Source organism: Ranitomeya variabilis, chromosome 2 (assembly GCF_051348905.1).
Source record: "Ranitomeya variabilis isolate aRanVar5 chromosome 2, aRanVar5.hap1, whole genome shotgun sequence".
NCBI lineage: Eukaryota > Metazoa > Chordata > Amphibia > Anura > Dendrobatidae > Ranitomeya > Ranitomeya variabilis.
Window position 1 is genome coordinate 71,628,478 of NC_135233.1, and position 20,630 is coordinate 71,649,107.

At 44.8% G+C, this 20,630-nt stretch overlaps 1 long non-coding RNA gene across 1 annotated transcript; it reads left to right on the forward strand.

Annotated features, from left to right (window-relative positions):
• The first annotated feature begins 992 nt into the window (after window positions 1-992).
• Window positions 993-1,860, forward strand: LOC143804451 (uncharacterized). The gene is made up of 2 exons (XR_013221025.1): window positions 993-1,555; window positions 1,723-1,860. It is a non-coding gene; the product is annotated as an uncharacterized LOC143804451 (long non-coding RNA).
• Window positions 1,861-20,630: the final 18,770 nt, after the last annotated feature.

Consider the following 20,630-nt stretch of genomic DNA (forward strand, 5'->3'; position numbering starts at 1 on the left):
TAGTCCAGGCTTGAAAATGCATGGTGGTTAAGTGTCTATGCATGCAACTAGTATTTAGACTTTTCAGATTCTGACCTCTGCTTAAGCTAGTTGAACATTTTTGACAGATGACTTTGCGCTGATCAGTTGGATGTTGTTTAAAAAAATGCCAGACTGCACTCTTCCTAGACTCGGATCCCTTTTCAGGGATTGCAGACTGAGCTTTAACCGGATGGCCACGCTGTCCTCCAACAGGTTTTGGCTTTGACACGCGTTTTGGGCCAGATACGGGCCCGGCAGATGGAACCTGTTGCGATGTTGATGCCTGCTGCGGCCCCTCCTCCACCTCCGCTTCTGAACTACTGCCGCCTGCACCCTGTTCCCCCAATGGCTGCCAATCGGGGTCAATAACTGGGTCAGCTATTACCTCCTCTTCGAGCTCGTGTGCAACTTCGTCTGTGTCACTGTGTCGGTCGGTGGTATAGCGTTCGTGGCGGGGCAACATAGTCTCATCAGGGTCTGATTGTGGATCTGTACCCTGAGAGGGCAATGTGGTGGTCTGAGTCAAAGGAGCAGCATAGTACTCTGGCTGTGGCTGTGCATCAGTGCACTCCATGTCAGAATCTACTTGTAATGGGCATGGCCTGTTAAATGTTTCACTTTCTAAGCCAGGGACGGTATGTGTAAAGAGCTCCATGGAGTGACCCGTTGTGTCGCCTGCTGCATCCTTCTCTCTTGTTGTAGTTTTTGCTGAGGAGGACAAGGAAGCGACTTGTCCCTGACCGTGAACATCCACAAGCGACGCGCTGCTTTTACATTTACCAGTTTCTGAAGAGGAGGCAAAAGAGCTAGAGGCTGAGTCTGCAATGTAAGCCCCAAAACTTGCTGTTGCTGCTCCGCCTTTAAAAGCGGTTTTCCTACTCCCAGAAAAGAGAGCGTTCGAGGCCTTGTGTAGCCTGACGACGAAACTGGCTCCACAGCTCCAGACTTAGGTGGAATATTTTTATCCCCACGACCACCTGATGCTCCACTACCACTACCATCATTACCAGCTGACAATGAACGCCCACGACGACCTCTTGCACCAGACTTCCTCATGGTTTTAAAATCTTAACCAAAGTAACTTTATTTGTTGCTGTCAAACAACTTACACGGTGAGCTATAACTTCAGTATGATTTCAATATCCCTTAACAGGTTGGTGAGACCACAAGGAAAATCAGGCACAATGTTACACACTCTGTTTTCTGTGGCACCAAATCACAGAGATGACACACACGCAGGACTGTCACTCAAGCACTAATGTCAATATTAATCTCCCAACTAATTAATTTATTTTTTTTTCTCAGGGAGACTTTAGAAACCCAAGAATATTTAAAAAAAAAAAAAAAAAAAAAAGCCTTTCTATGGCCCACTGAATGAGAGATGGCACGCACAGGAGTGGCACACAAGCCCTGACTGAGGCCAATATTTTTCTCCCACTGATTGATGTAGTGTTTTTGTGTTGAGGTAGATTTTAAAACACAAATGAAGGAAAAAAATTAAAAGGCTTTCTATGGCCCACAATTAGAGAGAGAGGTGGCACACCCAGGAGTCAAGACTGGCACACAAGCTGAAAGGGCAATATTACTCTCCCACTGTTTTTTTAGGTATTTTTTTTTTTCAGGGAGACTTTAGAAACCAAATAATATTAAAAAAAAAAAAAAAAAAAAGGCTTTCTATGGCCCACTGAATGAGAGGGACAGAGGTGGCACACCCAGGAGTCAAGACTGGCACACAAGCTGAAAGGGCAATATTACTCTCCCACTGTTTTTTTATGTATTTTTTTTTTTTTCAGGGAGACTTTAGAAACCAAATAATATTAAAAAAAATAAATAAATAAATAGCCTTTCTATGGCCCACTGAATGAGAGAGAGAGGTGGCACACCCAGGAGTCAAGACTGGCACACAAGCTGAAAGGGCAATATTACTCTCCCACTGTTTTTTTATGTTTTTTTTTTTTTATTTTCAGGGAGACTTTAGAAACCAAATAATATTAAAAAAAAAACAAAAAAACAAGGCTTTCTATGGCCCACTGAATGAGAGATGGCACGCACAGGAGTGGCACACAAGCCCTGACTGAGGCCAATATTTCTCTCCCACTGATTGATGTAGTGTTTTTGTGTTGAGGTAGATTTTAAAACACAAATGAAGGAAAAAAATTAAAAGGCTTTCTATGGCCCACAATTAGAGAGAGAGGTGGCACACCCAGGAGTCAAGACTGGCACACAAGCTGAAAGGGCAATATTACTCTCCCACTGTTTTTTTAGGTATTTTTTTTTTTCAGGGAGACTTTAGAAACCAAATAATATTAAAAAAAAATAAAAAAAATAAATAGGCTTTCTATAGCCCACTGAATGAGAGATAGCACACACAGCAGTGGCACACAAGCCCTGACTGAGGCCAATATTTTTCTCCCACTGATTGATGTAGTGTTTTTGTGTTGAGGTAGATTTTAAAACACAAATGAAGGAAAAAAATTAAAAGGCTTTCTATGGCCCACAATTAGAGAGAGAGGTGGCACACCCAGGAGTCAAGACTGGCACACAAGCTGAAAGGGCAATATTACTCTCCCACTGTTTTTTTATGTTTTTTTTTTTTTTCAGGGAGACTTTAGAAACCAAATAATATTAAAAAAACAAAAAAAATAAATAGCCTTTCTATGGCCCACTGAATGAGAGAGAGAGGTGGCACACCCAGGAGTCAAGACTGGCACACAAGCTGAAAGGGCAATATTACTCTCCCACTGTTTTTTTATGTTTTTGTTTTTTTTATTTTCAGGGAGACTTTAGAAACCAAATAATATTAAAAAAAAAAAAAAAAACAAGGCTTTCTATGGCCCACTGAATGAGAGATGGCATGCACAGGAGTGGCACACAAGCCCTGACTGAGGCCAATATTTTTCTCCCACTGATTGATGTAGTGTTTTTGTGTTGAGGTAGATTTTAAAACACAAATGAAGGAAAAAAATTAAAAGGCTTTCTATGGCCCACAATTAGAGAGAGAGAGGTGGCACACCCAGGAGTCAAGACTGGCACACAAGCTGAAAGGGCAATATTACTCTCCCACTGTTTTTTTATGTATTTTTTTTTTTTTCAGGGAGACTTTAGAAACCAAATAATATTAAAAAAAAAAAAAAAAAAGGCTTTCTATGGCCCACTGAATGAGAGGGACAGAGGTGGCACACCCAGGAGTCAAGACTGGCACACAAGCTGAAAGGGCAATATTACTCTCCCACTGTTTTTTTATGTTTTTTTTTTTTTTCAGGGAGACTTTAGAAACCAAATAATATTAAAAAAAAAAAAAAATAAATAGCCTTTCTATGGCCCACTGAATGAGAGAGAGAGGTGGCACACCCAGGAGTCAAGACTGGCACACAAGCTGAAAGGGCAATATTACTCTCCCACTGTTTTTTTATGTTTTTTTTTTTTTTATTTTCAGGGAGACTTTAGAAACCAAATAATATTAAAAAAAAAACAAAAAAACAAAGCTTTCTATGGCCCACTGAATGAGAGATGGCACGCACAGGAGTGGCACACAAGCCCTGACTGAGGCCAATATTTTTCTCCCACTGATTGATGTAGTGTTTTTGTGTTGAGGTAGATTTTAAAACACAAATGAAGGAAAAAAATTAAAAGGCTTTCTATGGCCCACAATTAGAGAGAGAGAGGTGGCACACCCAGGAGTCAAGACTGGCACACAAGCTGAAAGGGCAATATTACTCTCCCACTGTTTTTTTATGTATTTTTTTTTTTTTCAGGGAGACTTTAGAAACCAAATAATATTAAAAAAAAAAAAAAAAAAAGGCTTTCTATGGCCCACTGAATGAGAGGGACAGAGGTGGCACACCCAGGAGTCAAGACTGGCACACAAGCTGAAAGGGCAATATTACTCTCCCACTGTTTTTTTATGTTTTTTTTTTTTTTTTCAGGGAGACTTTAGAAACCAAATAATATTAAAAAAACAAAAAAAATAAATAGCCTTTCTATGGCCCACTGAATGAGAGAGAGAGGTGGCACACCCAGGAGTCAAGACTGGCACACAAGCTGAAAGGGCAATATTACTCTCCCACTGTTTTTTTAGGTATTTTTTTTTTTTCAGGGAGACTTTAGAAACCAAATAATATTAAAAAAAAAAGAAAAAAAAAAGGCTTTCTATGGCCCACTGAATGAGAGGGACAGAGGTGGCACACCCAGGAGTCAAGACTGGCACACAAGCTGAAAGGGCAATATTACTCTCCCACTGTTTTTTTATGTATTTTTTTTTTTCAGGGAGACTTTAGAAACCAAATAATATTAAAAAAAATAAATAAATAAATAGCCTTTCTATGGCCCACTGAATGAGAGAGAGAGGTGGCACACCCAGGAGTCAAGACTGGCACACAAGCTGAAAGGGCAATATTACTCTCCCACTGTTTTTTTATGTTTTTTTTTTTTTATTTTCAGGGAGACTTTAGAAACCAAATAATATTAAAAAAAAAACAAAAAAACAAGGCTTTCTATGGCCCACTGAATGAGAGATGGCACGCACAGGAGTGGCACACAAGCCCTGACTGAGGCCAATATTTCTCTCCCACTGATTGATGTAGTGTTTTTGTGTTGAGGTAGATTTTAAAACACAAATGAAGGAAAAAAATTAAAAGGCTTTCTATGGCCCACAATTAGAGAGAGAGGTGGCACACCCAGGAGTCAAGACTGGCACACAAGCTGAAAGGGCAATATTACTCTCCCACTGTTTTTTTAGGTATTTTTTTTTTTTCAGGGAGACTTTAGAAACCAAATAATATAAAAAAAAAATAAAAAAAATAAATAGGCTTTCTATAGCCCACTGAATGAGAGATAGCACACACAGCAGTGGCACACAAGCCCTGACTGAGGCCAATATTTTTCTCCCACTGATTGATGTAGTGTTTTTGTGTTGAGGTAGATTTTAAAACACAAATGAAGGAAAAAAATTAAAAGGCTTTCTATGGCCCACAATTAGAGAGAGAGGTGGCACACCCAGGAGTCAAGACTGGCACACAAGCTGAAAGGGCAATATTACTCTCCCACTGTTTTTTTATGTTTTTTTTTTTTTTCAGGGAGACTTTAGAAACCAAATAATATTAAAAAAACAAAAAAAATAAATAGCCTTTCTATGGCCCACTGAATGAGAGAGAGAGGTGGCACACCCAGGAGTCAAGACTGGCACACAAGCTGAAAGGGCAATATTACTCTCCCACTGTTTTTTTATGTTTTTGTTTTTTTTATTTTCAGGGAGACTTTAGAAACCAAATAATATTAAAAAAAAAACAAAAAACAAGGCTTTCTATGGCCCACTGAATGAGAGATGGCATGCACAGGAGTGGCACACAAGCCCTGACTGAGGCCAATATTTTTCTCCCACTGATTGATGTAGTGTTTTTGTGTTGAGGTAGATTTTAAAACACAAATGAAGGAAAAAAATTAAAAGGCTTTCTATGGCCCACAATTAGAGAGAGAGAGGTGGCACACCCAGGAGTCAAGACTGGCACACAAGCTGAAAGGGCAATATTACTCTCCCACTGTTTTTTTATGTTTTTTTTTTTTTTTCAGGGAAACTTTAGAAACCAAATAATATTAAAAAAAAAAAAAAAAAAGGCTTTCTATGGCCCACTGAATGAGAGGGACAGAGGTGGCACACCCAGGAGTCAAGACTGGCACACAAGCTGAAAGGGCAATATTACTCTCCCACTGTTTTTTTATGTTTTTTTTTTTTTTTCAGGGAGACTTTAGAAACCAAATAATATTAAAAAAAAAAAAAAAAAAAAAAGGCTTTCTATGGCCCACTGAATGAGAGGGACAGAGGTGGCACACCCAGGAGTCAAGACTGGCACACAAGCTGAAAGGGCAATATTACTCTCCCACTGTTTTTTTATGTTTTTTTTTTTTTTCAGGGAGACTTTAGAAACCAAATAATATTAAAAAAAAAAAAAAATAAATAGCCTTTCTATGGCCCACTGAATGAGAGAGAGAGGTGGCACACCCAGGAGTCAAGACTGGCACACAAGCTGAAAGGGCAATATTACTCTCCCACTGTTTTTTTATGTTTTTTTTTTTTTTATTTTCAGGGAGACTTTAGAAACCAAATAATATTAAAAAAAAAACAAAAAAACAAGGCTTTCTATGGCCCACTGAATGAGAGATGGCACGCACAGGAGTGGCACACAAGCCCTGACTGAGGCCAATATTTTTCTCCCACTGATTGATGTAGTGTTTTTGTGTTGAGGTAGATTTTAAAACACAAATGAAGGAAAAAAATTAAAAGGCTTTCTATGGCCCACAATTAGAGAGAGAGAGGTGGCACACCCAGGAGTCAAGACTGGCACACAAGCTGAAAGGGCAATATTACTCTCCCACTGTTTTTTTATGTATTTTTTTTTTTTTCAGGGAGACTTTAGAAACCAAATAATATTAAAAAAAAAAAAAAAAAAAGGCTTTCTATGGCCCACTGAATGAGAGGGACAGAGGTGGCACACCCAGGAGTCAAGACTGGCACACAAGCTGAAAGGGCAATATTACTCTCCCACTGTTTTTTTATGTTTTTTTTTTTTTTTTCAGGGAGACTTTAGAAACCAAATAATATTAAAAAAACAAAAAAAATAAATAGCCTTTCTATGGCCCACTGAATGAGAGAGAGAGGTGGCACACCCAGGAGTCAAGACTGGCACACAAGCTGAAAGGGCAATATTACTCTCCCACTGTTTTTTTAGGTATTTTTTTTTTTTCAGGGAGACTTTAGAAACCAAATAATATTAAAAAAAATAAATAAATAAATAGGCTTTCTATAGCCCACTGAATGAGAGATAGCACACACAGCAGTGGCACACAAGCCCTGACTGAGGCCAATATTTTTCTCCCACTGATTGATGTAGTGTTTTTGTGTTGAGGTAGAATTTAGAACACAAATCACGGAAAAAATAAATAGGCTTTCTATGGCCCACTCAGTGAGAGATGGCACACACAGGGATGGCACTGTAGCAGAAATGCCAATCTTAATCTCCCACAAAAAAAAAAAAAAAAAAAAAAAACAGGGACTGTCCGACAATTACTATCTCCCCTGCAGTAATCTCAGCCAGGTATGGCAGGCAGCAATAGGAGTGGACTGATGCACAAATTAAATAAAAAGTGTGGACAAACAAAAAAGATAGCTGTGCAGAAAGGAAGGAACAAGAGGATATGTGCTTTGAAAAAAGCAGTTGGTTTCCACAGTGGCGTACACACAGCAATACAGCTATCAGGGAGCCTTCTAGGGCAGCCCAATGAGCTACAGCGCTGAGGGGAAAAAAAAAAAAAAAAATAGCTTCCACTGTCCCTGCACACCGAAGGTGGTGTTGGACAGTGCAAATCGCTGCAGCACAAGCGGTTTGGTGGTTAGTGGACCCTGCCTAACGCTCTCCCTGCTTCTGACGAAGCGGCAGCAACCTCTCCCTAAGCTCAGATCAGCAGCAGTAAGATGGCGGTCGGCGGGAACGCCCCTTTATAGCCCCTGTGACGCCGCAGACAGCAAGTCAATCACTGCAATGCCCTTCTCTAAGATGGTGGGGACCAGGACCTATGTCATCACGCTGCCCACACTCTGCGTTCACCTTCATTGGCTGAGAAATGGCGCTTTTCGCGTCATTGAAACGCGACTTTGGCGCGAAAGTCGCGTACCGCATGGCCGACAAGCACAGGGGTCGGATCGGGTTTCATGAGACGCCGACTTAGCCAAAAGTCGGCGACTTTTGAAAATGATCGACCCGTTTCGCTCAACCCTAGTCATAAGTATTCAGACCCTTTGCTCAGACACTCATGTATAAGTCACATGTTGTCCATTTCCTTGTGATCCTCCTTGAGATGGTTCTCCTTCATTGGAGTCCATCTGTGTTTAAACTGATAGGACTTGAATTGGAAAGGCACACACCTGTCTATATAAGACCTCACAGCTCACAGTGCATGTCAGAGCAAATGAGAATCATGAGATCAAAGGAACTGGCCAAGGAGCTCAGAGACAGAATTGTGCAAGGCACAGCTCTGGCCAAGGTAACAAAATAATTTCTGTAGTACTCAAGGTTCCTAAGAGCACAGTGGCCTCCATAATCCTTAAATGGAAGAAGTTTGGGACCACCAGAAGTCTTCCTAGACCTGGCCGTCCAGCCAAACTGAGCAAGAAGAAGAGTCTTGGTGAGAGAGGTAAAGAAGAACCCCAAGATCACTGTGACTGAGCTCCAGAGATGCAGTAGGGAGATGGAAAAAAGTTCAACAAAGTCAACTATCACTGCAGCTCTCCACCAGTTGGTTCTTTATGGCTGAGTGGCCTGACGGAAGCCTCTCCTCAGTGCAAGACATATGAAAGCCTGCATAGAGTTTGCTAAAAAACACATGAAGGACTCCCAGACTATGAGAAATAAGAGTCTCTGGCCTAATGAGACGAAGATAGAACTTCTTGGTGATAATTCTAAGTGGTATGTGTTGAGAAAACCAGGCACTGCCCAATACAATCCCAACAGTGAAACGTGGTAGCATCATGCTATGGGGGTGTTTTTCAGCTGCAGGGACAGGACGACTGGTTGCCATTGAAGAAAACGTGAATGTGGACAAGTACAGAGATATCCTGGATGAAAACCTCTTCCAGAGTGCTCTGGACCTCAGACTTGGCCGAAGGTTCACCTTCCAACAAGACAATGACCCTAACCACACAGCTAAAATAACAAGGGAGTGGCTTCAGAACAACTCTGTATCCAATCTTGACTGGCCCAGCCAGAGCCCTGACCTAAACCCAATTGAGCATCTCTGGGGAGACCTAAAAATGGCTGTCCACCAACATTCACCATCCAACCTGATGGAACTGGAGAGGATCTGCAAGGGAAAATGGCAGAGGATCCCCAAATCCTGGTGTGAAAAACTTGTTGCTTCATTACCAAGAAGACTTATGGCTGTACTAGCTCAAAAGGGTGCTTCTACTCAATACTGAGCAAAGGGTCTGAATACTTATGACCATGTGATATTTCAGTTTTTCTTTTTTAAAAAACTTTGCAAAAATTTCTACATTTCTGGGGTTTTTTCAGTCAAGATGGGGTGCAGAGTGTACATTAATGAGAAAAAAATCTAACTTTTTTGAATTAACCAAATGGCTGCATTGGATCGAAGAGTGAAAAATTTAAATGAGTCTGAATACTTTCCGTACTGTGATATATGTGATGGTGTAGTGACCCCTGTGGCAGCTAGGGGGCGCTCTGGGCGCTCTGCGTGATATGCATGGAGGCGTATCTGTTGTGGTGATATTCGTGGTGAACCTGTAATCGGCACTGTTGTGAATGGCCGATATGTGTCGCAGAGGGAGTCTGCGTAGTAAGTCTGATGTTTTGTGTTTATGCTGGGACCTGTAGTCCCTCAAGAGTTTCTGTAATGTGTATAGTTAAGTTTGGGTGACTTACTAGGCTAGTCATGAGAGACGGGAGGGTCAGACTAGCCACACATCCACACACACATCCAGGGGTGTGGTTTCAGGTATATAATGTGACCAGGATGTGGGTCACATGGGAGGTGTGTCCGGCAGGTCCTGTGTGGTTCCTGTGTGGAACCTGTGTATGGACCTGACCGGTGAAGTTGCTGGATTGGCCTGGGAATGACCAGGGTCCTGCAAGCACCTGGGAACGGTGCGGGATTGTCCTAGGAATGACTAGGGTCCCGAATGGTGCTGGATTGGCCTAGGAACGACTAGGGTCCGGAGAGCACCTAATACCGTGAGACTTCGAGACTGTCCTAGGAATGACTAGGGTCCCGAATGGTGCTGGATTGGCCTAGGAATGACTAGGGTCCGGAGAGCACCTGAGAACGTGGACTAGGCCACTGGCGTGATCCTGGTAACCTGAGGTAACGGGTGGAGGACGGGGTCCAGGACCTAAGCTGATAGGTGGAGGACGGGTTCCAGGACCTAAGCTGACAGGTGGAGGACGGGGTCCAGGACCTGTTGTGACAGGTGGAGGACGGGGTCCAGGACCTAAGCTGATAGGTGGAGGACGGGGTCCAGGACCTAAGCTGATAGGTGGAGGACGGGGTCCAGGACCTGTGGTAACGAGGTGACGACCAGGATCTGCGGAGCCAGTGTCCGTTACGGTGTGGGGAAGCTGCAGTCCTTCGGTGAGGTCTGGACTGACTACTGTGTGCCGGACAGGCAAGTCGGGGATCCCTGTTAGGCAGCTTACCCAGAAGAGTGTTAACAGAGTGTGGGGAAGCTGGAGTCCTTCGGTGAGATCTGGACTGACTACTGTGTATTGACCAGGCGAGTTGGTGATCCCCGTTAGGCAGCTTACCCAAAGGCTGTTGGAAGAGTCGGCAAGGTGGAGCAGGAGCTCCCGTCAGGTACCAAAGAGACTGTTGGTGCCTGTTGTATTCTATGTAATGAACTGTGCTTAACCCGGTTTATCTGGCTTAATAAACCGTATGGACTGCTTTCTTTTATAAACCCAAGCTGTGTGCTTAAATATCGCGGTCAAGCGAGTGTCCCCCAACACTCTCAGTAAGAGAAACCTTACAATTGGTGGAGAATTTTGGCAACGATCCCGCTAGCACGTGGAGTTAATTGCTGTGGCAGAGCCACGAAGGTGACAAGCGTCTAGCTGTAACTCGGCGGGGTTACGAAAGTGACAAGCGTCTGCTGTGACTCGGCGGGGTCACGAAGTTGACAAGCGGCAGCGGTGGAGCCGTGCAGAGCCGTGTGGAGAGTAGTCGCGGTTGCAACGAGAGGTTCCACAGCAGGCGGAGCTGTAGTGGCTTGTGGCTGGCAGCATCTGGAGGTGCCGGTTGTGTGTGACTGCAGCGGGAGCTGTGGCGGTACCAGCAAGAGCTGGTGAAAAGTGACATAGAAAAAAAAAAAAAAAAAAAAAATTTTTCTCTTTTTGTGCAGACTCTTAAAGGGCCAGTACAAGCCCAGAGACGTTGGGGTGTACTGTGTGAACTGGGGCCTGAGTGCCGTGGGAAAGTTCACGGGGTGTATCCCAGGGAGGGGAGTATCCCTAATAGTGAGCAGGAACCCAAATGGAGATAGTTGCCCAAAAGGGGGCGGAGTCCCAAAAAGGGGCGGTAACCCGAATAGGGGTAATGGCCCAAAAAGGGGTGGAATCCCGAAGGGGGGCTGAATCCCGAAACGGGCTGGTGTTAAAAAGCGGAGCACTTGCACAAAAAGGGGGTGGAGCCAAAAAAGGGGTGGCAATCAGTGAGGAGCCACGTCTGTGTACTTTTTGGCTGAATGGAAAGTGTGTGCGGGGGTTGATAGACCCAGGGAGAGAAGCGTCTGTGCTGGGAACCCTGCCAGGAGGTTCTGTATCACCTGGGGACACTAAATGTCTTCAGGCAGCCACTCTCTCCCTTACTGCAGTTGATGTTTCCACATACCATGAGGTGATTGTAGTCCCGAGCTGGCCGTGTCCTATGGTTAAAGGACAAGATTTGGTGAGACTGGGGGACTGGTGGAAAACGGGTGCAGTGTTTGTGGATGTTATGTGGAAGGGTGGTAGTATTAGTGAGAATGCGCCCCCTAGAGTTGACGGTCCTAAGGTGGGCGTGACTAAAGGAAATGATAAACGTGCCCAACTTACGGACATGCCACCTGAAGTGTGCCACAATGCGACTGGTAGTGGTCTGGTGGAAAAAATAAGTGGAGCTGACACCCAGACAGAGAGGGATCTTCGTACTCTGGGTGGTGACTATGACAGGTCATGGCCAGTAATAGGCGCTGGAGCGGAGTATGACCCTGTGTTAACGCACGTACTGACACAGAGAAACGACAGGGCTCCACAGACTGAAGTCATGATAGCGGGGGCAGCCATTCCAGAAGTTGTGACCTGGTTAGGAAGGGACGGCTGGTTCCTGGTTGACAGATCGGGTGGTGGTGACTCCCATTCAGACGGTGATGCCAGTGAGAAAGAAAGGCTCCTGAGACAAGAGGCTGAGCACAGGCTGAATGAGCTGGAGAAGGAAGTCTCGGAGCTCAGAGGTCACCCGTTATCCAGGGAAGATGTGAAAGGGCTCAGAGAAGCATTATGTGGTCTTCTACAAGAGAAGAAGATGCTGGTTGAAGACTCACGTCTGCTATTGCCTATCGTGACCAGGGGTCTGGAAGAGGGTAAAGCTGAAGAAGAGCGGGCGTTAAGAGCCGTACAAGAGAGTCACCCGGTTGTGGCAGATGTCTTGTTGGAAAGGACGATGGCAAAACAGGGGCCGTCCGTTCCTGAAGAAAGTGAGGATCCACTCTTCAAGTGGGTGATAGATGTAACCGAAGAGGCGCAAGATGCATGTACCGGTGAGGGTGTGCATGAAGCCTTTAAAAAGACAGTAAAAGCGTATAATGTGCATTGGGCACTAGAGATGAAGCAGTTGGTGGTACGGTCAACTAACGAAGTCGCAGTGAAGCGAGGACCGGTCCTGAAGAATATGTGTCTATGGTGCTTCTGCATGAAACAGATGATCCTGTTAAGGGATAATGAAGCAACTCGACGTTTGGAGCAGGCCAGGGAAGCTCAAAATCGCCTGGGCCTGGTGGAATGGCTGATCGCCAAAGAAGAGTTAGAGGCAGTAACTCCTCAGTTAAAGGGAACCTGTCACCACGTTTTTGGAAGATGGGATAAAAATAGCGTTAAATAGGGGCAGAGGTGGGCGTTACATTAGTGTGTTTGTTATGCGTTTATTACCCACCTAAGTTGCCGAAATACTTTTGCAAAGTCTCCGTTTTCGCCTGTCAATCAGGCTGGTCAGGTCGCATGGGCGTGGTGTCTTCCCCCAGATTTTGCGTAGTTTTCCGTTGGTGGCGTAGTGGTGTGCGCATGCCCAAGGTCCCGAATCCTCTGCCAGGGGATTTTAAAAAGCGCGCTGTTCGTTATTCCATTGGTGATCGGTGGGCGCGGCCATCTTTCTTTGGCCGCGCGTGCGCAGAAGCGGCGCTCTGCTGGCCGCGGCTTCAGGAAAATGGCCGCCGCGATATCCATCTGCGCACGCGCGGCATCCCGCGGCCATTTTCCTGATGCCGCAGCCAGCAGAGCGCCGCTTCTGCGCACGCGCGGCCAAAGAAAGATGGCCGCGCCCACCGATCACCAATGGAATAACGAACAGCGCGCTTTTTAAAATCCCCTGGCAGAGGATTCGGGACCTTGGGCATGCGCACACCACTACGCCACCAACGGAAAACTACGCAAAATCTGGGGGAAGACACCACGCCCATGCGACCTGACCAGCCTGATTGACAGGCGAAAACGGAGACTTTGCAAAAGTATTTCGGCAACTTAGGTGGGTAATAAACGCATAACAAACACACTAATGTAACGCCCACCTCTGCCCCTATTTAACGCTATTTTTATCCCATCTTCCAAAAACGTGGTGACAGGTTCCCTTTAACTCAGTGTTGAGTGACCTAGGTGGGAGACCTGGTAAAGAAAATGTAGTGACTAAGGGTTGGTGACACAGACAGACTGTGATTTAAGGGCTAAACTCAAGGCCTACGTGTTGACCGCTGGGGGCGGGGTAACCCAACAAGGGTATGAGTATGATTATGAGTGTTGCTCAAAACCGTTTGAGACAGTCTTCTCGTCTGGTGGGACAAGAGAGTGTGTGTGACCTGTCTCGAGAGTTCAGGTGTTTGTCAGGTGTTCAACCCTACGGGTGTGAACAGAGGGGGAGGATATGTGATATATGTGATGGTGTAGTGACCCCTGTGGCAGCTAGGGGGCGCTCTGGGCGCTCTGCGTGATATGCATGGAGGCGTATCTGTTGTGGTGATATTCGTGGTGAACCTGTAATCGGCACTGTTGTGAATGGCCGATATGTGTCGCAGAGGGAGTCTGCGTAGTAAGTCTGATGTTTTGTGTTTATGCTGGGACCTGTAGTCCCTCAAGAGTTTCTGTAATGTGTATAGTTAAGTTTGGGTGACTTACTAGGCTAGTCATGAGAGACGGGAGGGTCAGACTAGCCACACATCCACACACACATCCAGGGGTGTGGTTTCAGGTATATAATGTGACCAGGATGTGTGTCACATGGGAGGTGTGTCCGGCAGGTCCTGTGTGGAACCTGTGTATGGACCTGACCGGTGAAGTTGCTGGATTGGCCTGGGAATGACCAGGGTCCTGCAAGCACCTGGGAACGGTGCGGGATTGTCCTAGGAATGACTAGGGTCCCGAATGGTGCTGGATTGGCCTAGGAATGACTAGGGTCCGGAGAGCACCTGAGAACGTGGACTAGGCCACTGGCGTGATCCTGGTAACCTGAGGTAACGGGTGGAGGACGGGGTCCAGGACCTAAGCTGATAGGTGGAGGACGGGGTCCAGGACCTAAGCTGACAGGTGGAGGACGGGGTCCAGGACCTGTTGTGACAGGTGGAGGACGGGGTCCAGGACCTAAGCTGATAGGTGGAGGACGGGGTCCAGGACCTAAGCTGATAGGTGGAGGACGGGGTCCAGGACCTGTGGTAACGAGGTGACGACCAGGATCTGCGGAGCCAGTGTCCGTTACGGTGTGGGGAAGCTGCAGTCCTTCGGTGAGGTCTGGACTGACTACTGTGTGCCGGACAGGCAAGTCGGGGATCCCTGTTAGGCAGCTTACCCAGAAGAGTGTTAACAGAGTGTGGGGAAGCTGGAGTCCTTCGGTGAGATCTGGACTGACTACTGTGTATTGACCAGGCGAGTTGGTGATCCCCGTTAGGCAGCTTACCCAAAGGCTGTTGGAAGAGTCGGCAAGGTGGAGCAGGAGCTCCCGTCAGGTACCAAAGAGACTGTTGGTGCCTGTTGTATTCTATGTAATGAACTGTGCTTAACCCGGTTTATCTGGCTTAATAAACCATATGGACTGCTTTCTTTTATAAACCCGTGCTGTGTGCTTAAATATCGCGGTCAAGCGAGTGTCCCCCAACACTCTCAGTAAGAGAAACCTTACAGTACCCACCGTATATCTGGGTGTTGCATCCGGTCACCTGCTTTACACTACAGTGCTTCATTAAATAATTAAAGTGCTTGTCCAGGTTTGAGATGAAAGTCTTGCAGACATTACATGTGACTGCAGGCTTCTGAATTCTCACAGTGGATGCACTGCACGCTTTTTTGATTCTCCTTGTAATGTGAGCACAAGTATGCAATTTGTATAATTCTTGCCACATTCCAACTAGACGTGTCCAGCCTTGCTCAATTCATTTTCATTGAATGAGGCCATGCATGTCTAGTCGGCACATGACCACATGTATGTAAATTCACAAACTACCCCAATTTATCAAAAACTAAGCAAACTCAAGTCTTCACACCAACACATAAAGGATTCCACACCCAAAGAGTATATTAGCCATAATTAATCTTTATTTTAAAAAATATATATTTTTTCTTTTTTTAACAAGATTTCAATATAAAACACAGAAAGACTGTGGCAAAAGTGCAGGGATCAGCTAGAAATAACATTACTTATAGTATTGTGCCTATAATCAAAGTTGACACGGCGCTACCTGAGCTGCCCAAAGCCTAAACATTACTGGCACACTAAGAGGAGTGATTAAATCAAAGTAGGACAATGCACTTTCAAACTTAATGTAGCTGATCCCTGCCGCCCCAACGCACGTTTCGTGGTAACTTCTTTGGTGCGTTGGGGCAGCAGGGATCAGCTACGTTAAGTTTGAAAGTAAGTGCATTGTCCTACTTTGATTGTTTTATATTGTAATCTTGCCATCAGTCATCATCACACTGCAGACCATACAGGAACCACAGTACTGATGAGAATTAGTATCACAAAAACATTAACATTTACACCCAGGTACCTTATAGATGACATTGTCTCTGATTGGAGATGTTCTCTTTCTTTTCTTCATCTTGTCCAGACACAATGATGACTTTTCTCAGCCACATCTCATTTCTGCAGCCTTTCATCTCCTCCGGTCTTGTGCTAGCAGTGTCATTATAATGCTCCTGAATAAAAAATGTCTGCCCTACTTTGAACCCCTGAATAAATAATTACCCATCACTATATTCCATGCACAAAATATGACCCACACATTGGTACATGTCCTCCAAACTGCCCTCTCCTTTCCAAACTGAGGCCCCTCTTCACACTGTCCTCTCACACTGGGTCCCCCTTATAGGGCCCAGTTTCTATACTGTGCCTCTTCATCACACTTCCTCTCCTTCTCATACTGCCCTTCCTGGCTGTACCCTTATAATGTATACTTATGCTACCCCCCCCACACACTACTCAGTCTCTATTCTGTACCAACTCACACTTTTTCCCCCCATACTGTCTCCTCACACTCCCCCTCTCAATAGTCTCCTCAAATCTCCCCTGCTCCCTATTCTGTGTTCCCGAAAACATTCTTTCTCCTCACTTCTCTGTGTCTGCATACATTAGCCCTTTGCTACTCATACTGCGTCTGCATATATTCAACCCCTAGCTCCTCAGCTGGTCTCTATCTTTCTTCAATGATAATGTATTGACACATGACCATTTCAGTCAGTTAAGTATTGACACTTTACCGCTGCTGTCAATCAATAATAGAAGACCACTATAGTCAAATAATGTACCAACATATGACCACTGCAGTCAATCACTGATGGCGTAATAACGTATGACCACTGCAGTCAATGTACTGATATATAAGAAGAAACCCGGCACTCAACTTTGAAGTGATCAATCTGGTAATTTAATATGATTCACTGTAGTAGTCAAAAAAAATGTTTCGGTCTTAAATCAGGCCTTCTACAGTTACAAGTTACAGTGTTCCTATTGGTTTGATAATGCCAATAGGTGCAGTAGCAGATCACTGGATCCAGGGGACTGTGTATCCTGGAAAAAAGGAGTAATGAAGCCTGATTGCTGCTAGATGAGGAGTATGGCGTGCTGCAGTGGCTAGGAGAGACGCCTGCTAGTCTGCTACTGCACCAATTGGCATTATCAAACCAATAGGAACACTGTAACTTGTAACTGAAGAAGGTCTGATGTAAGACCGAAACGTTTTTTCTTTTCCAGTAAGGGGCGAAGATTCTGTATCAGTGGATCCTGAGGAAGGAAACAGGTGTTTCCGAAACGTGTCGGTTTTGGTCCTTACCGCGATCCATACCAAGCATTCAGTCACATGGGTGGTCACCTGATCCACTGCGTAATGCAGGTCCTAGACGAGACGCTCTCACTGCTCGCCCCTCGCGTGGCGCGTCTATACCAGGATATAGAATCTCCGCCCCTTACTAGAGTGCATTGACGGAGCAGCTGCCACCGGCCGGGGCAGCTCTCCGATACCACATTTAGAAGATTTTATTCACCGGATTCATTGCATCTTAGAACATCTCAGAACATTTGGAATCCACCGATCCGTATGTTTCATCGCCGGTGAGCAAGGTATGATTATGATTCTTTTATACCTAGCTGACTTTGTGCATTTGAATCATTCATTTTATGTGTCTTGGACACAGCGGTAGGGTGTTTGTTTGCTCATCTAATCACCCTATAGACTTCTTTGGCAGACTTTACCGAACTATATCGGTGCATCTAGTTTGTTACATACTTTTGGATACAACAGCGCGAATTGTTGTATTTTATTTTCTTTATTTGTTTTTTTTCTTGGGTTTTCTCAAGTGAAAGTGACTTTAAGCAATGGGAAATAGAGAATCTTGAAACTACGAATTGTTTCCATTTTTGCAATATTTGTGCTATATTTAGTGCCCATTAATATAGAACAAAATCCAATATGTGTCCTAATAGAGAAGCAGCGTGACCGTGTGTAATTGCTGTCAGCTACTCAGTTTCCGATGAGTCAGGAGATGTTGTATTGTCTGAGCAATACTTCAGGCCCTTTTTGTTTAATCTAGTGGTTTTTGCTAATTATATGTTTAGTATTTTTCCTCTTAGTATGACAGAACAGCTCTTTGTTCTACAAACAGAACATTAGTTAAGCTAATATCCATGAAGGAGATGTCTAGCAAGCATATGGGCTAAAGCAACACATAAGCCTATTGTCACCTTTTACATCCCGTGCTGCCGATGGTCCTGTGGTCCTCTGGTGGTCTCTGTTTACACCGCTGCAGTTGTAATGCGCTATCCCATGTTGTGATCACTAGTCATAGAAGGCACAAGTTCATCTTCATTGGTTAATTTTAGGGGTCATATATCAGTACATTGACTGCAGTGGTCATACGTTATTACGCCATCAGTGATTGACTGCAGTGGTCATATGTTGGTACATTATTTGACTATCCTCTAGCTTTCCAATATGGTGGTGGTGGCCCAGTAGAGGGCTCTGATAGGTACATGTGGAGGTTGCTGTTGGAATTTTTTAGCATACCCTTTATTTTTGTAGACCCAATAAGAATGGTGACCAAAATTATGGCCAAGGTGCTACTCTTTTCACTGTCTAATTCTGGCTAATGTAAATTATACCTATAATGTGAAATAGACACCAGCTAATAATCCAATCTACAAGTTTCTATCTGATGACAAAATTCAATGGGCAAATCAATATTGTGATGCAGTGACCCCTGTGGCAGCTAGGGGGCGCTGTATGTGCTCCCCTGGACACGCATGGAGACATAATGGGAATAGTAAGACAGTGTCCGGCATTGTGGTGAATGGTCGGTATGTGTGTCGCAGAGGAAGGAACTCTGCGTTGTCAGCCTGAAGCAATGTTGTGTTCTAGGACCTCTAGTCCCACAAATAGTTGTGTAGTTTTTAAGGGAGGCTGGTAAGGCTAGTTATGAGAGATGGGCGGGTCAAACTAGCCACACACACACTCCCACCTAGGGGAGTGGTTAAAGGTATATAATGTGACCAGGGTGTGGGTCACATGGTTCCTGTATGGTTCCAGTGTTTGGATTGAATGGTCCAAGTGCAAGGTCCTGGAAGCCTGTATTGGAAGTCCTGGGAGTAGGATTCCTGAACAGCACATGGTGGGGCTTTGGACCTGGTGGCCTGGGGTGTTGGACTAACGTCCTGAATAGCACCTGGACAGGTCACATGCCTGGGGTGTTGGACTAACGTCCTGAATAGCACCTGGACAGGCCACATGCGTCTGTGTTGGACGGTCCCAGGTGGGATGGACGTCCTGAAGAGCACAGTGTGATCGTGGTCCTGGACGGTCTGTGTTGAAAGCTCCTGTGAGTGGAGTCTTCCTGGAGCACCTGAGAGACTGTGGACCTGGACGATCTGTGTTGGGGAAGCTACCGTCCTTCGGTGGTTCTGGACTGACTAAGGTGTGCTGGCCAGGCAAGTCGGTGATCCCCGTGAGGCAGCTTTCCCGGAAGAGAGGACTGACAAGGAGTCAGCAGGTGGAGCAGGAGCTCCAGTCAGGTACCTATACAGACTGTTGGTGCTTGTGATGTTCTATGAACTGTGTGGTAACCCACGGCAACTGGTCAGGAGAGGACCAGCGTGTTTAGTTACCGCAGACTAAGGATGTGAAACTTGATGTGATGTCCTGGTACAGTGTGTAAATGGACTGTTCATGATGTGGTTTATGATACCTTAATAAACCAAATAGACTGTTTTGTGTGAAAAACCATGCCCGTGTGCCCAAATATCGAGTGTCCCCCAAGACACGTGGTAAGTGCAATCTTACAATATAAAGGGTGAGAAAGAAAGGTGAGTGTGAGCACACTGAAACACAAACATATGTAGAGCTAGTTTTCCAATTTCTGTTTTAACCCCTTCATGACCTTGGGATTTTCCGTTTTTCCGTGTTCGTTTTTCGCTCCCCTCCTTCCCAGAGCCATAACTTTTTTATTTTTCTGTCAATTTGGCCATGTGGGGGCTTATTTTTTGTGGGACGAGTTGTACTTTTGAACGACATCATTGGTTTTACCATGTCGTGTACTAGAAAACGGGAAAAAAATTCCAAGTGCAGTGAAATTGCAAAAAAAAGTGCAGTCCTACACTTGTTTTTTGTTTGGCTTTTTTGCTAGGTTCACTAAATGCTAAAACTGACCTGCCATTATGATTCTCCAGGTCAGTACGAGTTCATAGACACCTAACATGACTAGATTTTTTTTTATCTAAGTGGTGAAAAAAAATTCCAAACTTTGCTAAAAAAAAAAAAAAAAATTGCGCCATTTTCCGATACTCGTAGTGTCTCCATTTTTCATGATCTGGGGTCGGTTGAGGGCTTATTTTTTGCATGCCGAGCTGGCGTTTTTAATGATTCCAATTCTGTGAAGATACGTTCTTTTGATCGCCCGTTATTGTATTTTAATGCAATGTCGCGGCGACCAAAAAAACGTAATTCTGGCGTTTTGAATTTTTTTCTCGTTATGCCGTTTAGCGATCAGGTTAATGCTTTTTTTTATTGATAGACCGGGCGATTCTGAACGCGGTTATACCAAATATGTGTAGGTTTGATTTTTTTTTAATTGATTTATTTTGATTGGGGCGAAAGGGGGGTGATTTAAACTTATATATTTTTTTATTTTTTTCACATTTTTTTTTACTTTTTTTTAAAACTTTTGCCATGCTTCAATAGCCTCCATGGGAGGCTAGAAGCAGGCACAGCACGATCGGCTCTGCTACATTGCACGATCTGCTGTTCGCTGCTATGTAGTAGAAAATCAGGTGTGCTGTGAGCGCCGACCACAGGGTGGCACTCACAGCTGCCGGGGATCAGTAACCAT